The following is a 21,199-nucleotide window of genomic DNA, read 5'->3' on the forward strand; positions in this document are numbered from 1 at the left end:
TACTGACTTGCTCTGTACGTGCTGGTCTGTTTTTTTTTGAAACCTTGAAGAAATGTTTCCCTGACTTGTTTAATGTTCTTTGTTCTGACAAGATACAAAACAGTGCTGAAAACCATGCTTTTCCAGAGCAGTTTCCCAGAGTCATCTGGGAAGCTGCCTTCCAGCCTGTGGTCCTCAATTTGGCTCAGATCAAAGTTTTTTCTAGTCTTTATTATTATTATTGTTTTTAAAGAATATGTTGGGGGTAGGAGTTTATTTATTTATTTTTGCTGTGTTGGGTCTTCGTTTCTGTGCGAGGGCTTTCTCTAGTTGCGACAAGCGGGGGCCACTCTTCATCACGGTGCGCAGGTCTCTCACTATCGCGGCCTCTCTTGTTGCAGAGCACAGGCTCCAGACGCGCAGGCTCGGTAGTTGTGGCTCACGGGCCTAGTTGCTCCGCGGCATGTGGGATCCTCCCAGACCAGGGCTCGAACCCGTGTCCCCTGCATTGGCAGGCAGCTTCTCAACCACTGCGCCACCAGGGAAGCCCCTCTAGTCTTATTATTGATTGTTTGTTGAATATTTTTGTCAACAGTAGCCATACTGTTGGAAAGGAAAAAGATGCAGGTGAAATTAATTTTACTAATATATCTTATTTAGCCCAACATATATAAAACACTATTTCATTGTAGAGTCTATAGATAATGTCTACTATTAACAATAGTAAACTGTATATTTGAAAGTTGCTAAGAGAATAGATCTTAAAAGTTCTCATCACAAGAAAAAAAATGTGTCTCTATGTGTGGTACTAGATGTTAACTAGACTTACTGTGGTGATCATTTCACAATAAATATGTATATCAAATCATTATGTTGTATACCGAAGATTAATACAGTGTTAATGTCGATTGTAACTCAATGAAAAAAATGTTTACTAAAAAACGATTGAGATATTTTATATTCTTCTTTTTCATACTAAGTCTGCAAAAATTTGCTGTGTATTTTCTTCTCACAGCACATCTCAACTAGGACTAAGCACATTTCAAGCGCTGGATAGCTGATGGCTGGTGGCTGCCATGCCGGACAGCACAGACCCCAGGCCAGTTCAGTGCCCCTCAAGTGTCTGGCTGCGCTCTCAGTGTGCGTGTGTGTTGAGGTGGGGGGAGGTGGCGGTATGGACCAGGAAGCTCAGAAAAGAAATCCGTGCGATTTGGTGGGTGGAAGGCACCTTCATGTAAGGGCAGCCAGCAACAGAAGGCCAGGCCAGGCACTGGGTGCGCCCATAGCTTTAGAAACGGATGCAGATGAGCCACAAAGAGCTGCAGCCACACCATGGGACGGAGAGAACCCGTGAGGGAGCAGAGAAGCAGCGCAGGGGGTTTGAGGCTGTGTCAGCCCTAAAGAAGGCCTGGCCAGCTCGCTGTGCAAGAGCAACTTCCAAATGCCAGCAAGGGGCTCTTCCTCAGTCAGAGGACCCAGCCCTGTGAGTCCTTGAGCTTTGCTAGGGAAGGACACTGCTGGGTTTGCTTCTTTTCCTGCGTCTAGGCCACCACCTACAGCACAAGCCTGGATTTGGTCATTCTGAGCCCCAGTGAACACTGCAAGCTTGACACAGCCATGCAAAGTGAATCGGCATTTAAGAGAGACGGCCCCCACAGGGAGCCTAGCTACACATCCCTGCCCCGCCACTTACTAGCATGTGACTAAGGAAAAGCTGCTCTCTGAGCCCCTGGTTACAAAGTGAGGAGGTTAATTGTGCCTACTGCCAACAGGGCAGTTGTTACATTGTGGGAAACGGCACAAGTCAAGTCTTCCACAAACCGCCTGGCGCACAGAACGTCCTCTGCCAATGGCAGCTACATGCACGCAATCTGCAGCTTCCTGCATTACCCACTTGACCTTGGAGCTGCAGGCAGCCTTTGCAGTCAGCTGGCCGAGAAACAGGAAGAAGGGAGGCCCACTGACTTGCCCAAGCTCCCACAGCTAACCCCTGGCTCCCTTTCTCCCAGCCGCTGCGTTTCCCATGACTTGTAAGAGGACGTTTCTGTGGAGTGCGTAAGGTGGGATGCTTCTTGCTTTCTCTTTAGTTGTTCAGTCTTGGTTGTTGCCGTTTGTTTTGGCTTCTAGCCAAGAGTTAGGGCAGAGCTTTAAGAAGCTGATATCTCTCCATCACTTCTGTTGGTCAAGGTCACCCTCAGAGGGACCCAGGCTGCTCAGGGAGGTCTGAGGGGACCCAGGGTGCTGGCTGAGCAGCTCAAAAGCCAAGACTGTACAAAGAGTACAGTCTCCACTGGTATGTGGAGTGAGGTCTTAGTCGACAGAAAGGTGGGAAGAGATGCCGGGGTGGGGACGTTTGCAGGATGCTGGGCTGGGCTGGGCTGCTCAGCCTCCTGGTCCGGAAGGCCTTGGGGGCCACTGCTTGCTTTGAGGACTTTGTGAGAGCCCAGAAGCCCCGCATCTTCATACCGCCCTGTCCAGAAGAGGGCGGGGTCCTCACTTCCAGGGGCAGGGAGCAGGCAGCCCATAGGCAGTGAGGCCACTACAGCAGACCCTTGTGAGGGCGGGAAGAACGTGTTATCTGCCCCTGAATCTGTGTCCTGGAAGCAGCCTAGAAAGTTATCTGGTCCAGACATTTTGTTTTGCAGGAGACAAAACCGGGGCAGAAAGAGGCTAAGACACATGCTCAAAGTCACACAGCCAGAGAGCGGCTGCACAGGTTTTATGCAGCTGATTAAAGAAGGTGGTGGGTGGAGGTGCAGAGGGAAGAGGCCAAGCGCAAGGGGGAGGGAAGAAAATGCTTCTTCAGGGGAAGGGGCTGCCGGGGCTCGTGCCACCAGCACAGGGAAGTGGCCTGAGCTCTTGTCCGGCTCACTCAGAACAGTGGGATTGTCAACGAGATGGATGTCTGACTGGAGAGGATTCCGGAGTCTCTTCCACAGACCAGGAGGCCAGATCCCACAGGGCAGACTCCAGAGGTCCATCTTCAGTGAAAACAGTTCAATGATTACTAGTTACATATCAGTTAACTTTGGGGAAACAACAGTTTTAAGTGCTCATACAGCTCCCTTCCTTGGAGGGAGGACTTATATCCCCAAGTCATCTGGGGAGGATGGACTCATGCAAATTAGATTGTAGTGGGTGGGACTCAGATTGGAAGAGAAGTAGACAGCCTCAGATGTCACAACTGAGATGCCCAGGGGTCCCAAGACTCAGCAGTCTGTTCCTCCAGGGCTTCAAGGACAGGGCAGGTAAGGGTCTTTGGAGAAAGTTTGAAGGCTGCAGACCTTAGGACAGATCTGAAGGCCTCTTAGAGTTTCTCTTATCCCAAAGAGTGTTTGTCGAATGGCTGAACGACTCAGGTTACTAGAAGACCATCACTGATCCATTCTTCTCAGCCAAGATTCACAGAACCAAGGCCAGGGCCTGCCACTGGGCTGGCAGGTCCCTTCCAGCTTGGAACTTGCCTAGCACTGGGGGCAAGGGAGTGAGGGGGGAGTGGGACTTCACAGTCTCTTCCCAGCACTCCGTCTTCCTCTCCACCTGAAGGGAGAGGGGGTGATGGCTCTGAGCAACCCTCACAGCCGCACAGCGAGAGGGTTAATTAACGTGGCTGACATGCTCAGAGATCCCTAAATGAGGGCGTTAGCCCAGGGCCACCATTATTAGAGTGATGATGGCTATTAGTATTACACTATTGTTATTATGTTTGCTCTCTCAACCCTTAAATCGCACTCCATCTCACGATCGCTTTGCGCATTTTATGTAATTATAGCTTATATAGGTAACAAATGGATATTTCTGCAAGCCTGGGAGAGAGCCCTCTGCATACATTAATTTGCTTGATTAGTTCTCTATTCGGTAGGCTTTGTTCCCCCAAGCCCCCCTTTCCTGCCCAGATTCAGGAAAAATTAATGGGTTTTAACACCTTGCAAAAGGGGGCTGTGCCGTGGGAATGCCTCCAGTGCTCTGGGTCTTAAAGCCACACATTCAGAGGCTTCCTAAAGGTTAGGCAAAGGTTAACAAACAATTAGTATGTTGAATCAGTGTGCTAAGTCTGTTTACCCAATTTTGCAATCTAAAGGCCATTAGCCGTCAGCCTCAACATTTTAGATTGATCTCTCTCTTTCCTAACCCATCCCCACTCTGTCCACTGGGTGATCTGGGTGAAAAAGAAAGAAAAAATCTGAACTGAGAGCACCAAATAGCTCTGGAAAGTTGGAGTTGTGCCGCTACCTAAGGTTCAAAGCTTCGGGAGTCCTGATAGACTTGATCAAGCGGGTTGAAATTTTTGAGAAGACGATGCAAGTGGGAGGCACCTCTGCCTTTTTAACAAAGAGTAGCCTGTAGTAGTCTTATAAACAGCGCCATGCTGAGCTCCTCTGTGGATCTCCTCCCTTGTTTACGGGGAGAAGGAGGCGGAGAAGAGGTGTGGGGTAGCACCCACGTTGGGAGACTAATAGGAAAGTGGCCCTCCTGCCACTCTGTCCTCTAAGGAGAAAACACTGCAGAGTGGTCAGCGTCCGGAAAGTTCCTTCCTTAGAAGGCAAGAGGAAGAGGGTAAGGGACAGTCAAATGTAATCCAGGTGGTCGCCCTAGGGGGTCTCCTAATTCCACAAGGAAACTCATTGCTCCCATGTTTAGGGCGCTGTTGTTGATGATGATGATAATGGTAACCATGACACCAGTGAAGGCGATAACCTTGATCACAAGGTTTCTCATTGGAATCTAGGGTCCATGAGAAAAGTGACATACTGTCCATTCCAGCCTAGCCCCTTGAAAAGAAGCTGTTTTGCCCACACAATCCACCCTTAACCTGGGCTTAACAGAAACAGTCTCCCATGTTGACCTAGACCCCTTCTGCTTTGCCTGTTCCTAGATTCTGTGCTTGCCAATCACCACGTCCCCCTACCTAAAACCCCTTTTTGGATGCATTCCTACACACAGAGTACCAGCATTGGCCCTTGGGGTGCCTTCTTAGATGTGACATTTGTTCTGGGGATCTGGCCTCTGGGGAGCTGGTGTCTCCAAGGGACCCAAAAAGAAACACCCAAAGGACACCAGGTTACAACTGTTCCAGTCAATCACGACCTAGCTGGCCCCTTAGCCCTCTCCCCCATTCTTCTTCCACACTGGTGAGGCAGAGGCGGTCCACCAAGTGGGGGAGGAGAAGGGCCAGGGAGAAAACAGAGAAGGGACTGACCCCACTCTGTGCCCACGGGACAAGCTTAGGGAGGGGGGAAGTCACCAGCTGCCTGCGAGTTTGCTATAAGCCTGGACTTGACCTTTGATTACCAGGAGAAAGGAGGCTCTTCAGTAATACCTGGGAGTATCCAAAAAGCAAAAGAAAAGGAAAAGGAATCCACAGAGCCAGTGCGGGGGTGGTGGGGGAAGAAGAAAGTTGCTTTTTGCTTTCACGCTACCAAGCCCAGCTCCTTCCATCACCTGGTGATGCCATAGTTTCCATTTTTTTTATATTGAACTAGGCTGGAGTTATATAGAGAGTGAAAAATAAATTCTGTGTTTTAAAAGGAAAGAAAAGAGATTTGCCCTCTAAATTTCAAAGTGTTAAGATTGATGAGAAAGTGTCCAGAGAGGAGCCCAGAGGGACCAGGGGAGGAAGGAGATGAGGTGTGCTCTTGCGGAAGTAGGTTTCTCTGAGGTTTTGTGTCTAAATAAGCCTACAGAATTCAGCAAAGACAAGTGAAGTGGCAGCTCTGAGTATACGCTAGCCACCCGAACCGCGGGATCCAGGTGTGTGGTCAGAATAGCTCGCATTTTCGAATATTAAAATACTCTTCTAGCATAAACACATTCTTTCTGGCAAATTCCTTAGAAATGCACACTCAGCCTGCTCCCAGGTTCCTTAGAGGAGAGCTCTCAAGGAGAGAACTCTTTGTAGCCAGAATGACTTGTTCATGAACCCCAAGACGCCCAGGTCTTCTGCCCACAAGTCAAGGTCTCCAAGGCCATGTTTCATGTCCAAAGAAAGAAAATCGTTTTATTGTTTAAAGAAATGTCAGGATGATGATGGGAAGGGAAAAAAATAGATAAGCAGGTCCATGCCCTCTGAGTCATTCAAGTGTTTTATGCATTGATTTTATCCTTAAAAATAGAGGGGAGAATTAGGTTACGTTTGAGGGGGAACTACTGAAACCTTAAGATCGGCCTTGCCCAGCGGCCAGCTCCCAATGGAGTGTACGTATTGATCGAGGGGGAGGCAGATGGGGGAAAAGATGCTGTGAAGACTGATCCAAGCCCGCTGGCTCTGCAGAGGCTGCCCGTGGGGCTCAGTACACGTGTTACCTGCGCCTGTTCATGCAGTGATTGTCCTTGGGAAAATCAGGCCGGCTCCAAGCTGCCTGGGCCTGGTGGATGGAACCACTCAGCCTCACTCCTGCCCATGGAAGAGACATCGCCCTTGCTGCTGATGGTTTAACTTGAGCTCCTTCCATCCTAGATTTTACTCTCAGTTTGGGAGGATAAGAGAGGGAGACTTTCTGCAAAGATGATGCTTCCCACTCATAAGTGGAAACAAGCATTAAAGCCTCCTACACCCCAGGTTGGTGCAAGGAGGGTGGGCAGGTCACCTGCAAAGAGATGGGGAAAGATACCACCACACCTTTGCCAAGAAGTGCTTCTGCCGCCAGACCCTGCCTGTACTGATAGAGGGACAGACTCCTCACCAGAAGGGAGTAGTCCCGGCCCCAGACAGATGGGACTGAGCTCACAGCTGTCACCAGCGCCCCAGCCACTCTTGAGGGGCGCACATCCAAGCCTGAACCTTGGCGTGTGGATGTGCCTTCGCTATGTTCTCTTTCCCCTTCCCTGTGGCTGGAACCATGGCAGGCCAGCCTCAACCCTGTAGCCAGAACCAAGGCCTGATGGCAGGAACTTGGGTCCCTCTGACTGTGTGGAAGGCTCACCTCAAAGTGTGACATCACAGAGAAGTAAACTCCTATCTTATACAAGCCACTCAGTTACCACTGGGTCTCTCGGTTACAGCAGCCAAGCCTTGCTTCTAACCAATACACCCCTCACACTGATCACCCAGGAATGCGGCAGCTCTTGCCCCCTTCACACATCCTGGGAGGAAGGACAAGAGAAAGGTCTCTTGGAGGCAGAAACCACAACACAGGGAAGCGTTTTCTCTGAGACATAACCTAAGTGAGACCAGAGGTGAAGAATCAAACCCCAAACCCCTCTTATTTCTCCTCCGTTCTTAATTATAATCCCATTTGTGAGCTAAACCCTGTCATTCTGTCTCCCTTAATGGCTAGTTTCTATTCTGGGACTCTCTCCACCCTATCATCTTTTGCAATATTCAGGAGCTCAGGCGAGGAAGGGGGAAGGCCGCTCCCTGACTGCCGTCCTTCTCTATCTTTTTAAATATTTCAGTTGCTCTCCATCCTTATTTTTGCATTTCGATTTCCTGCGGTACAGGATATTTATCTTGGTCGCTCAATCAATTTTTGCCCAGCTTTCCTCCCTTATCTTTCCTGCTCCGGGCTGACTGAAAATACCTACATTATCTCTGCAGCTGAGGTGCCAACTGGAGGGAAATCTACAGATGGTCTTGATAGGGAGACATCTGGGGGAATCTGGGAAGTGCTGCACTTGTCAGAGGACAAGGGCAGAGTGTGTGACCTTGGCAGGGACTTTCTCTCAAGGTCAACCAACCTCCCTGCGCAGGCCTCTCCCAAAGGCGTTGCTGAGGATTCCCCTCCTGTGTGGTTCAGTTCGGAACCAAACCTTCCACCAAGTCTTTGTCCTCCCCCGGAATGGGTTTACTGATGCCCTCACCCCCTCAACCTAGCCTCAGATGGCCTTGACCATGAGTTCCTTGGCCTTGAGTTCCTGAGCCTCAGAGGTCCCACAGATGATACCAAGCCTCCATTTTTTTTAAATTTTTAATATCTGACAGTTTCTTTTTTTTTTTTTAATTTTTGGCTGCATTGGGTCTTCATTGCTGGGCGTGGGTTTTCTCTAGTTGCGGCAAGCAGGGGCTATTCCGCGTTGCGGTGCGCAGGCTTCTCATTGCGGTGACTTCTCTTGTTGCAGAGCACAGGCTCTAGGAGCGCGGGCTTCAGTAGTTGTGGCCCGCAGGCTCTAGAGCGCAGGCTCAGTAGTTGTGGCGCATGAGCTTAGTTGCTCCGCGGCATGTGGGATCTTCCTGGACCAGGGATCAAACCCACGTCTCCTGCGTTGGCAGGTGGATTCTTAACCACTGCGCCACCCGGGAAGTCCCCAAGCCGCCATTTTTACGTTAATGGGAGATAAGTAGACCTCTCCCAATGGAATCCTAAAACCGTGATTTGAGGGAAGAGCTCTATCTTTGCTGTCTGGAATCCTGAGGCTCTTCAGCTGGAGAATCTCCCCTTTGACTATGCTGGTCCCCCTCAGGAAGACCAGAGCATAGACGTGATGAAAGATGCAAATCTGTTCTTTTAAAGGTGATAGCCTGATCCCGCAACACATCTCTGAGTAGCCGGCCTTACTGAACCACTCTAAGCCCTCACAGGTTTGGTGACATATGGACTTTGCGTGTTGCTCATGTGATGGGAAAGTGCATGCATGTGCCTCCAGTGGGCCTCAGGCTGGGTCAGATCAGACTTAATTTCCACCAAACAGTAACCTCGATTTTGGGTGCTGGACAGTGGAAAGGAAGAAGGGTGCAAGTCATTGTCAAGCAGTCTTACTGATGGTCAGTCAACCCAGGTGGATCTGTAACACATAAGCAAAGGTCCTTTGTTTCAGGTTCATGGTGTATCATCTGATCTTTTCAGGGTCCACAATTTTAGGTCCAGCTCCTCAGAGGACACAAGGCCTCCAGCCTCAGCTCCTGGCTTTTTGTGGCCACCCCTCTCAAAGCTGATAAGGAAAACCCTTCCATCCCCCTTGAAGCTCTTTCTTCTCCTTTTAGCCCATTCCCCTCCCCCTCCTTCTGGGTTCCACTCCTATTCAGTCCCTGGCACGTGTTTCAATCACTGGTTGCCACTGAATTTGATGACTCTGGGACCGAGAGACAGGGTACGAGACACAAGCTTGGATCCTGGCAGATGGACTCCGCTTAGCAAATCTCTTGTGTGTTATAAGAGCAGCTCTGGTTTCTTCTCCGTGGCTTTAACACTGAGGAACTGCATTTATCTTCCTGTAAGAGAGACCTGATCAATGTGGCCTAAACAAGATAGAGATTTATATTTCTCTCGTGTTATAAAAAAAAAAAAAAAAGAAAGAATAAAAAATGAGGCAGCCCAGAGCTGACCTGGTAGCTTCCAGGCTCCTTCTAGACTTCTGTTCCACCATCCTCAGCACATGGCTTCCCCAGGCAGCTTCACTGTGGCTGCTGGAGCTCCAGGCATCATGTTTGCATTCCAGGCACCAGGAAAGAGAAATAGCCAAAGAGCTTCCACTTACATCCCATTGACCACACATAGCTGCGAGGGAGACTGGAAACTCATTTGTCAGCTGGCCACGTTGTCCAGGATCCTGATACTAAGGAAGATTAGAATGGAGAGAGAATAGAGGGTCTGCTACAGAGGCGGTCAGAGCAGTGGTCAATAGAGGAGGTGCTGGAATCAGATGCCACAAGTTCAAATGCTTTGCTCCAGCTGTGAGAGCCTCAGCAAGTTACCTAATCTCTTTGTCTTTCTCTGTCCTCCTGTACGTAATGGGAGTAGCCATAGTACGTTAGTAAGACTATTATGGTTTGATTACTTGGAGTCAACAGGGCTCTGGTGCGTGGGAAGTGCTGTTTATTATGATTCCTCTGCCTGTAGTTACATTACTGGTGCTCCGACTGTTACCCTGCCTGGTGTGCGCCTTGCCTGTCTGACCGCAGAGAAGGAATCGTGCTTGGGGTCAGCTGAGAGTGAGCGGGTAGAAAAATCTGCAATGCATCCCTTTAATTTCTCATTCCCAGGGCCGAAGGAACTCAAGGCACTCTTCGTTTGCCTCTCTCTCCTCCCACTAGTAGGGCAGAGGTGCAGGGAATACAAGAGAGTCAGGCAGACGGATGCCTCCCCCCCCTTTCTATGCACCTCGAGCCCTGAGTTCAGTACTAAAAATGTCAGCCCCCCACCTAGTCAGAGTCAAGCCCCTAATCGTGCATAAGCCCATTCTGGGGGCTTGGGGCATCCATCTGCCCCTTGCTCCGAGGAATTTACAGTCTAGAACAGGGGTCAGCAAACTACTGCCTGTGGGCCAAATCCAGCCCGACAGCTGTTTTGATAAATAAAGCTTTATTGGCACACAGCCAGCATAGCATTTCATCTTCCAGATCATCTGTGGCTGCTTTTGCATTACGACAGCAGGGCTGAGTAGCTGCAACGGACACACGTAGCCCACAAGCCTAAAATTCTTACTATCTGGACTTTTCCAGAAAAAGTTTGCCAACCTCTACCCTAGGAGGGGAAAAGAAACATATTTGTAAAGATACCAGCACGTGTACATAATCAAATATACATTGAATCGATGTCTGTAAATATACGGAAATGGGCCTAGAAGATCTCAAAGCCAACAGCTCGAACTGGGTATCTACGTGGAGACCAGGGCGAGAGCAGAATGCGGATATGGTCCAAGACAACATTAGTCTGATCCGTAACATTTTGTTTTACGAGGAGAATAGACTTGGGTAGTTAAAAACTAATTTTTAACAGAGTACGTTGACGGCTGGAAAGAGTGCCATGTTTAACCCTCAGAGACTCTTAATAAAGTATAAATTAATATAGCACTTTTGGAAATCAATTTGGCAAAATATATCAAGAGCCGTAAACGTGCTCGTATTCTTGGCCTCATAATTTCACTTCTGGGAATCCATCCTAAGGCCATAAATTAAAATGTCGAAAATCTTTATGCACAAATGTAAGCTGACTTATAGTAGCAAAAGGCTAGAGCCATTTAGTCAGTCATATCAGAGTTAAATAAATTATGATACAGCTGTATGATAGAATATTATATGGTAATTGAAATGATGTCCACAAAGAGTTTATAAGTAACTTGGGGAAATGGGAATTGAATGAATAGGACACAAACTTGAGTATAGTTTCATCACAGCTGTATTAAAAAAAATCAACATTACCACGTGGGCATCCCCAAATGGCAGAGTAGTTGTCTTTGGAGGAGTGAATGATTCGTTTCTCTTCTTTATGCTCACATATATATCTTCTCTTTCTAGAACGTGTTGGTTTTATTTTCATTATGGGGACATGTATATCATCTTAAGCTACTGGGGCTTTTGAAAGGTTCATTGTGAGCCAAGTGGATCAGAGCTTCCATGGGAGCAGAGGGGAGGAAGTGGGAGTTAATCACCTCGCTTCTGTAGAGTCAGGAAAGCAAAGGAGAGGAAGGGGAGAGATTTACACTCCACGCCACCAAACGGACAGGTCAAAAGCACGCCCTGTGGATGCAGCTCAACTGGATGCCGCCTTCCCCTGCCCCATCCTCTGCTGCTGAGGACCTGGTGGGTGGGGGCTTAAGCCTCTTCCCACTCCATGGGCTGAGGTTTCCATTTCTTCCAGGAAGCGGAGTCAAGCTCATCAGCATCACCTCCATGGGTACCAGCAGAGAGGGAGGCAGAGGCTGGACAGGAAACCTCGGGTAGGGAAGGGGAGGGCCTATTCGTTTTCCTTCAAGGGGCCTCTAAGGTACAGAGACCTCTGCCTTCTGGGTGTTCTTCTCTGGTTCAGACCCTCTGCCGAGTTCTGAGACTCCCAGGCACACTCCTCCTAGGATTCTGTTTTCTCTCAGTGGTAACTACATCTGTTTGGGCCTCTCTGCCCTTATCCTAAAAAAAGACAGGAAAATAACACCAAAGCTGAGTCCTCAGTCCATGCACAGTTTTAGGAGGGCTCCAAGGGACCAGGTCTTCTTTTTTTTTTTTTTTTTTAACATCTTTATTGGAGTATAATTGCTATACTATGGTGTGTTAGTTTCTGCTTTATAACAAGGTGAATCAGCTATATGTATACATATATCCCCATATCTCCTCCCTCTTGCGTCTCCCTCCCACCCTCCCTATCCCACCCCTCTAGGTGGGTCCAGGTCTTCTTGAAGGCAGAAAATTAGGCACCTATACGGGAAACCCCTCAGAAAACATTTATAACCTGGGTCCCTCCTGCAAATTACAATCCCCCCGCTTTGGAATCAGATGAAACAGGCCTCAAATCCTAGCTTTCCCTGACTTAGCTACATGACCTTGGGCAAGAGATCCACACTCTGGGCCCCAGTTGCTTTGTCTGTAGATTAGGGTAGGGGGTGATCTTCCCATGAGTGTTGTTGTAAACATCACAGATAATTTTTTTTAATGTGTCCCAGGCAATGATTGGCACATAGTGGGTGCTCATAAAAGATCATTCTTATTTATCAAATTCCATTTTCTAGTACCCTGAAGATGCGAGGGAGCAGTGCCCTGGACTTAGGTACTAATCTAGAAAGGATGGTTAGTCCTGTACCTTTTCCAAAGCGAAAAGGAGTCGTGAATTCGTTTAATAATATCCAATGTACTCAGCCTTCAAGAAGCAACTCGAGGGGTTTCCCTGGTGACACAGTGGTTAAGAATCCACCTGCCAACGCAGGGGACATGGGTTCGATCCCTGGTCCGAGAAGATCCCACATGCCACAGAGCAACTAAGCCCGTGCGCCACAACTACTGAGCCTGCACTCTAGAGCCCACGAGCCACAGCTACTGACACCCACGTGCCACAACTACTGAAGCCTGCGCTCTAGATCCCATGCTCTGCAACAAGAGAAGCCACCACAATGAGAAGCCCATGCACCACAAGGAAGAGTAGCCCCCGCTCGCTGCAACTAGAGAAAGCCCGCACACAGCAACGAAGACCCAACACAGCCAAAAATAAATAAATAAATTTATATATTAAAATAACACATTATTTTTAAAAAAAGAAGCAACTCGAATAATGTAGGCCTGCACCCCACCTCCCACCTCCCCCACTGCCCCAGCACAGCCCTTCCAGAGCACAAGGGTCTGAAACACTCCCTCTCTCCCCTGGACCAGGAGAGCAATTACCGTCAGAGCCATTCATTTGGTAATTGATCACCTAGGGACCTGTGACATCTCTTCTACTGTGGTTGGAAGTGCTGCTAACCCCGTTCCCTGGTGCTGCGCTTCCCGTGTGTCTGTATCTCCTCTCTTCAACTAGACTACAAGCCCCTCAAAGACGAGGCTGCTTCCCCTACTTCTTGCTCTGTTTCTCTCTTCAGTCGGAATTGATACTTATCTGCTGCACACTGGATTTTTGGGTTTCTTTAGGTTTAGCCCACAGAAAGTACAGCTGTACTTGTCTGGTGCAGGGTAAACACGTCAGAGCAGCTCTACGATGGGCTACTTCCACAGGGGAAACGCCAGGAATCTGCAGGTAGGGGCTTTCTATGCCCCTCAAAGCGCGGCTCCCTGATTCTGAGGCAGAAGGCGAGGGTGAGGGTGGCGGGGCACAAAGCCAGTGCTGCCAGATCAAGGGCTAGATTTGTGTCTGGAACGATGCCAGGACACGGCTTGCTTCCTGCCACCCACAGCTGCTTCTGGGGGCCCCGGCTGCCCCAGGGAAGCCGGACTTAATCAGTAAGCGTGGACGGAAAGGGGCCATGCAGCCAAGCCAAGTCTGGAATCGTTCAGAAAAGGGAGCATCCGGGGCTTCCCTGGTGGCGCAGTGGTTGAGAGTCCGCCTGCCGATGCAGGGGACGCGGGTTCGTGCCCCGGACTGGGAGGATCCCACATGCCGCGGAGCGGCTGGGCCCGTGAGCCATGGCCGCTGAGCCTGCGCGTCCGGAGCCTGTGCTCCGCAACGGGAGAGGCCACAACAGTGAGAAAAAAGAAAAGGGAGCATCCGGTTCCTCCTTCTCGTCCCTCTCATCTTTGCTCCCTGGTCTGGGCTCGTGGGTCCCACAAGGGGCTGAGGAGTGCAGCCCCCAGCGGGAGCAGCTGTGTTGCCACCTCCCTCTGCGTCTGGGGCGCCTCTGGTCAGGGCAGGAGCTGTCACGCGCAGCTGACAGCTGTGGTCGCACCAGGGCTCAGGCGCCCACCACATGGCTTCCTTTTTCATTCTGGCCCTCCCCTGGTCTGGCTGCTCCTCCCCCGCCACCAGAGCAGCAAATGGCCAGTGGGGTCCTTGGAGACATGGCGGAGGAGGGTGGGGAAGGGTTAACAGCACCTGCTCCCTCATCACCCTTCTTCCCGTGACACTCACTTCAAAGTCACAAGAGGGTGCCTCCCTTTCTTTGTTGCATCCCTGCAGATAGGGGAATCTGTCTTTCCCAACTGGGAATTCATACTTCAGCGGTGCTGGTGGTGGGCTCTCAGAAAGGAACCTGGGAAAGAAAGAGGGTATTTGTTGAGTGCCAGCCAAGCATCAGAGGGACACCACCCCAGGCTGGACAAGACACCCATTAGCTGGAGTCCAGGGCAGAGATGAGGACCTCAGCGTGCTGGTCCCCTCCTCTCCGCCCTCACTGTTTTAACATCAACACCGCCCAGCCAAGGGCCAGCGCCTCCCACCTCCGTCCCACCCCTGCCCCAGGACCCTTCACCGGGGCAGAGGTTTTTCAAGAATCTCCCCAAACAGGTTCTTCCTGATCCTGTGAAATGGCTTGTAGCAGCAGCGGTGAAGGAGCCGCAGAGGAGGAAAGCCCGGCTGGTCGGGGACGATGGGCTTTCCTCTCCGCATCTCCGCAGTCTGGAGCGGTGGCCCGTTTTGTTCACCTCTTGTGACGGGAGAGCGCCCCCTGCTGCCCGAGCCCAGCCGGTGTCGCACAGCCCGGAGCGCGTTAGCACCGAGAAGGGCTGCATCTGGGCAGAGCGGGTCATCCAGGGAGCTACACAGCAGGCCTGGCAGAAGGAGGATGCCAGCTTTTTGTACCGACGTCCGCCTGTAGCGGCCAAAGCCTGGACCAGCCCCTCTTGGGCGGCAGTTCTCTAGGACAGCGTGATTAAGAGTATGGGATCTGGTTCAGAACCTGGTGCGGCGACGCACTGCCTGCCGACCCTGGACATGTGGTTTAACCTCTAAAGCTTCAGTTCCTTCATCATTAAACTGAGATAATCAATAGTATGCATATCACAGAGATGTTTAAGGAGATAATTAATGTAAAGCACATAGTGAGCTTTCAATAACCGTAACTATTATTATTGATTCAGCTGACACCTCTACAACTGCGTGATAAGAGAATAACTGACAAGATCCCATGGACAAAAGCCAGGGGATTGGGGGTTTTTTTGTTTTGTTTTGTTCTTTTCAAAGCATTTGCATCATTAAATGGATCTGATCTAGCTCCATGGGCATATTTGAGGGAAACAACTTTGCCTAAAGGGGACATAAATGCCAGAGACATTCGCAGGAACATCAACCACAAACGATTACTAAACACATTGATCAACGCTCCAAGCTGTGCAATAAAGAAACAGGAAAAAAGTTATGTATGGGGAGGCTCTGGCCTGCATCGTCAATTTTTTCCTCCTGGCTGGATTATATCCACTAACTACAAACATGCTAAAACATCTCCCACAGAGGAAAAAAAAACCTGACTCCACATCCCCCCCAAAGCCAGCCCCCCGCCAAATTTTCCCTTCCCGATATAGACGAACTTCTGGAAGTGCGCTCAGTGGCTGTACTTCCTCTCCTTCTGTTAGCCTTGAACCCACTCAATCAGGTGTTGTGCCCACTCACTCCACTTTATCTGCCCTTGTCCTGGTCACCAGTGACCCTCATACGGCTCAACAGGTGGCCCATCCTTATCACTCTGCCCATTAGTAACATTGCCATAGTTGATGGACCACTCCCTGCCCCTTGGAACACTTCCTTCCTTTCTTCCACCACCCCTGCTTCTCCTACCTCCCTGGCCAGTCCTTCTCAGTTGTCTTTGGCTGGAAGCTCATCTTCTCAGCCTCTAAATGTTGGGACTTCCTGGCTCAGTGTCTTTCTTTACACTTACTCTCTAGGGGACAGCTACCAGCCCCTTGCTTTAACTACTATACACTGGTGATGCCCACCTTTATGTTCCCTCTCCCTGAACTCCAGATCTGCACAGCCGGTTGTCTCTTCACCATCTCCACTTGGAGGTCCTGTGGTCACCTAACTCGCCATGTCCAAGTAGAGCTCTTGATCTCCGCTTCTCCCTCTTTCCCATCTGAATAAATGGCAACTTCATGCTTTTAGTTGCTCAGGAGAAACACTCTGGCCATCCTTGTGGTCTCTCTTTCACCCATCAGCAAATACAGTCCATTTCACCTCTGAATGTATCCAGAATCTGACCCCTTCTTTTTTTTTTTTTTTTTTTTTTTTGCGGTACGCGGGCCTCTCACTGTTGCGGCCTCTCCCGTTGCGGAGCACAGGCTCCGGACACGCAGGCTCAGCGGCCATGGCTCACAGGCCCAGCCACTCTGTGGCATGTGAGATCTTCCCGGACCGGGGCACGGACCCGTGTCCTCTGCATCGGCAGGCGGACTCCCAACCACTGCACCACCAGGGAAGCCCTGACCCCTTCTTGAATTCTCCCCTGCTACCTCCATTCCAAGCCACAATCATCTCCTGGCTGGTCTCCTGGTTTCTACTCCAAATATTTCCACATAGCAGCGGACAGAGTCTTTTATAACCAAAGTTAAATCATGTCACTCCTTTGCTTGAAAACTCTCCAAAGTTCTCCCTCCTCACTAAGAATAGAATACAATGGTCGGCAGGGCTGCACGTGACCATGCCCCTGGCTTCTCTTCTGACTTCATTTCCTTCCCCGGGTTCACTTCACTTGGACCGCACTTGGCTATTGCTGGGGTATGAGGAGCATGGTTCTGCCTCAAGGCCTTTACATTTACTGTTTGTTCTCTCTCCCTGGAAGGCTCTGACCCCAGGCCACCACAGAGCTCCTTCCCTCACTTCACTCAGCCCCTGCTCATCTTAGCAGAGAGGCCTTCCCCGATGACTCTAAACGAGACAGAAACCCCACCAACCCCTTCCTCCTTACTTTGATGTATTCGTTGCCTTTAGCACCACTTGACATATAAATCTAATAGCTGTTTTCTGTTTCCTCCAACTAGATGCTAGCTCCATGGAGCAAGGACTTTGTTTTGTTCACTGCTACATCCCCACTTCCTAGTTCAGTGGCTGGCACATAATAGCTGCTCAGTAAACATGTGTTGACTGCAGAAATGAATTTGTCCACACCAGCTACCCCTCCCTGTGATTAGGAGGCAAAAGACCCAAGGTTAAACTCAGCCCTGATTCCAGAGATAGATTCACGGCCCTGGGCTTCGTCTGTCAGCAGTAACCTACTAGAGAGGCTTTAATCTAGAACAGGAGCAATAACACCTTGGTCTTCTCAGTCTCAAACATATTGATTATGTAAGGCTCGAAGATTCTAAGACAATATGGCCTCTTTCACTTCTGGGTTGGTCAATTAGATTTCATTTTTTTTTCCATCCTAAGAACAGGGACAAACGTGTGAAATAATCCACCCCAGATTTTCTTCTGCTGTATCATGTCATCAGTCTCTGTCATTCATTGTCCCAATGATACACTCAAAGAAATGAACATTTTGGATAATGCCAACTGGCTTACCTTCTCCAGCTTCAACTTTAATTCCTCTCCTTGGCTTTGACCTTATTCTTTCATTCAACAAACATGTGGCCATACAGACAACTATATAAAAGACAATTACCATTAATGTGTGAAACACTAAATATAGAGCTTTACAAGGTGCAAGGAGGCCTAGAGGAAGATTACTGGGCGGGGGATGGGGGTGTGGGCTGGGGAAGCGGGTGATATAAAAGGTGGATCGGGATGGGGGCTGAAGTGGCTCATCAGTTGGGAAGTCAATGCAATAGTGCAGACAAGCCACCGGCAGGGCAGGGGTGGGAGGCGGAGCTGCTGCTGCGGGAGGGACCGGACGGAAGAGAGATCACAAGAGTAACGGGAGGGGAGGCAGAGACGCGAGCCCAGGGAGGCTTCCAGGTTTGGGGCCTGGATGACTGGACACCCAGAAAGATGGTGTGGCAGCCCTTCCTCCTTTCTCTCCCACACCTTCAGGCTCCATTTAATTGTCTTCAGTTTATGCACAGACCCAACCTATAAGCCTCATCACATACCCATTCTGTACCTCAGTTTCCTCATCCATAAATGGGCACAATAATAGTCATTTCCACATAAGTTTGTAGTGAGGCATAAACAGTTAACCCACGTAAAGGGTTTGGAAGGATCTGGGACATAATGAGCGCTCAGGGAATGTTAGCGACAGTCGCCATCATCATCGTTACCATTGCCATCCATCATCACTGTCAACAGCAGAAACAGCATCGCCGTCGCTGGTTTCCCAACCTCCTACCCTGAACCACTGTGCTCTTTTCTATCTCAAGGAGCCGTCACTATGTTCTTGGACCTTCTTCTCTAGACCGATGCACAGTCTAGCATCTTTTTCCAGCTTCATTTTTCTGGCATTTTCAAGACGCCCAAATTTCTGTCCTGGAGAAACTTTTTGCTACAACTTTCACTCATTCTCAAAGTAAGTTGAATTGAAGTTAAGGATCCCTCCCTTGGCCCCACCGCATTCCCTTCATTCTGCAGCCACGGCCACTCTCCTTCTCCCTTGGGCAGAACAAAACAATATAATCAGGACGGAAACTTCATACCCCGGACAGGCGGGCAGGCGGGTGCTGCCAACCACCTGACGGCTCCGGTTGAAACCTGCCTGTTTGCTTTTCTGCTATCTAAATGCTCACAGATGTCTGTCTGTTTTCCTCTGTTATGTGCCTTCCAAAAGAGGGGGAAGATCAGATACTTGTAAATATTTTAATCTCTCCTTTTTCTTTCTCTCTTCGTATCAAAAGAAGCAGGGGGCGGTGAGGGGAAGTTTTTCTCCTTCCGGGTGGAGTTGAAGTTGGCAAAACCTGAAAACAACTTCATTTCCTATCCTTGGGGGATAGGAGTGGTGAATTAGCTGACCAGGGAATTAGAGTGAGCTCTTAATCCCTTCCCCCTGCTCCATAGACTCTGAGAAGCATTAGAAGAAACGCAAACTAGGTAATCACCAGCATGGACACAGACTGAAGTAAGGACTGGGCAGGGTCCAGCATGGGCAGGTGGTTTCTAAATTGCTGCAGGAACTTTACATAAGGGAATTGCCCCCAGGAGGAAAGGGCAGGATGACCACTGGTGCCTAAGATGAGACTGGGAGAAGGACAAGGACAGACTACAAGCATACATGCAACACGAGGCTGCTTCACAGCATCTTTCAGAAAGAACCAGAAGGCTTAAAATAGGCAGGGATATTGTCACGGGTGTCAGAACCTTTAAAGTTTATATCTGAGCAGGGAAATATTTATTCTAGAAGGTGTGGTATATGGGACAAAGTCACTCCAGATTTAAAGACTCAAATCAGGACTCCTGTGGGAGTGTAAATTCATGCAAAATCTTCTTTTTCTTCATGCAAAATCTTTGAAAAGCAAATTGGCTAAATGATTCAAGAGCCATAAAAGTATTCAACATCTTTGACTCAGAAATCCCATTTCTGGGGCTGGATCCTAAGGAAATTGGTCCAAATACAGAAAAAAAAAAAAAAAAAGATGTTTGCTATGGTGTTATTTATAATAGCAAAAACAAAACAGCAGAAACGGAAGCATCCCGTCTGCCCATTTATAGGGGAAGAGTGAGAGAAATCTTCTGGAGGAACAATCTGGCAGCGTGCCTCTTATGAAAAGCATATGGTAACATGGAAGCATTTTATAACAAGGTTGGAAATGACAGTTACATAGGAAATTGTGTAGACTAGACTTCCGACCATCATCACAAAATGATGGGGACTGTGGATTTTTTTTAAAAAACTAGTGGAATAAGATAGACAAAAATGTATTTATGCTTGTGATTTGGTTATGGGATCATGACTAGATTTTTTATTTTTTGTCTGTTTTTTTCCCCAAGAGTTTTTAAAGGAGTGTTTCATTTTTAAAAGGGAAAATAATTATTGGTCTTCAAGTGAGAAAACCCATCAAGAGTTTTTGCCTTACCATCTAAATGAAAAGCTTCACGTGGAAGCCATCTTTTCAGAATTTTTTTCGTTCCATTGTTAGTGGTGTTAAATTCTGCCACTCCAGGCATATTAACGCATTTTTACTCCCTCAAAATGCCCACATTACCTTACCTTCCACCTCCAAGCAGGGAGGATATTGGGTGGGGCAGAAGCAGTTATGGTGTACACAGTGAAATATAGACCTGCTTACCTGCAGCTATGGGGGAGTGGCAGAAATGGAGAAGGAGGAGGGTCTGAGTATGAGAAATCATTCCCTTCAGGCCTGTGGAAACGGTCCAAGACCTGTGTACCAGGAGCAGCAGGGGCCCCCAGCATTACTCAGAAGACCCCTCCCAGCAGCTGCTGCAGAAAAGAGAAACACAATCAGGAAAGTCTGGCACTCACCACCTTGAATCCTAAAGACACTGAGAGGCTGGCAGGGAATCACTAGGACGTTATGAGACAGGGAGCCCCAGCGGTGCCACGTGAGCCCCTGCTCTGAGTTCCTGTTTGGAACAGGACCGAGGCTGATACCCTCGGTCAAAGAAGAATCATCAATTCACCCAGGGGCCCCGGGGTGAGTGGGCTACTGGCAGGGGGGATTGTTGCTTAAAGGGCACGTTTTTGCATCCTGCTTGAGATAGCCTGTAAGACTTGCCTCTTAATTATGACTGTCCTATTTGTGAAAGTGAAAGGAACTTGTTAATAAATGCATGAGGAAATAAACAAAAAGGATGCCACCCCCAAAAGGCCCTCACTTTGTCAGAATCACCCCTGGTTTGGCAGCTTCCACGTGGCTTGGAGGGTCCTGGGTCTCTGAACCCTCTGACTTTCCCCCTGCCTACATCCCTCCCATCCTGAACACCCACCCTACCTCTGTTCATGTACCTTTTGTTCAGCCAATCAAAGAGCTGGAATTTTTTTAAAAACAAACTTATAAGGAAACATTTCAGAGTATAATCAACCCTATGTACCCTTTTCCCGGATTCAATAGTTATCAACTCATGGCCGACCTTATTTCATCTGCACTCCCACCATTCCCTCCTTCTCCATCAATTATTTTGAAGCAAATTCGAAATGTGACATCATTTCATCCATAAAGAGTTCATCTCTAGGGCTTCCCTGGTGGCGCAGTGGTTGAGAGTCCGCCTGCCGATGCAGGGGACACAGGTTCGTGCCCCGGTCCGGGAAGTTCCCACATGCCGCGGAGCGGCTG

General features: G+C 49.1%; 1 long non-coding RNA gene across 1 annotated transcript; it reads right to left on the bottom strand.

Moving 5' to 3' along the window:
* Positions 1–7,901: 7,901 nt before the first annotated feature.
* Positions 7,902–20,680, bottom strand: LOC137212051 (uncharacterized). Its single transcript, XR_010937332.1, has 3 exons — positions 20,195–20,680; positions 14,181–14,301; positions 7,902–8,700 (listed from the first exon to the last, which is right to left on the bottom strand). It is a non-coding gene; the product is annotated as an uncharacterized lncRNA (long non-coding RNA).
* Positions 20,681–21,199: the final 519 nt, after the last annotated feature.

Source organism: Pseudorca crassidens, chromosome 19 (genome assembly GCF_039906515.1).
Source record: "Pseudorca crassidens isolate mPseCra1 chromosome 19, mPseCra1.hap1, whole genome shotgun sequence".
NCBI classification, from domain to species: domain Eukaryota; kingdom Metazoa; phylum Chordata; class Mammalia; order Artiodactyla; family Delphinidae; genus Pseudorca; species Pseudorca crassidens.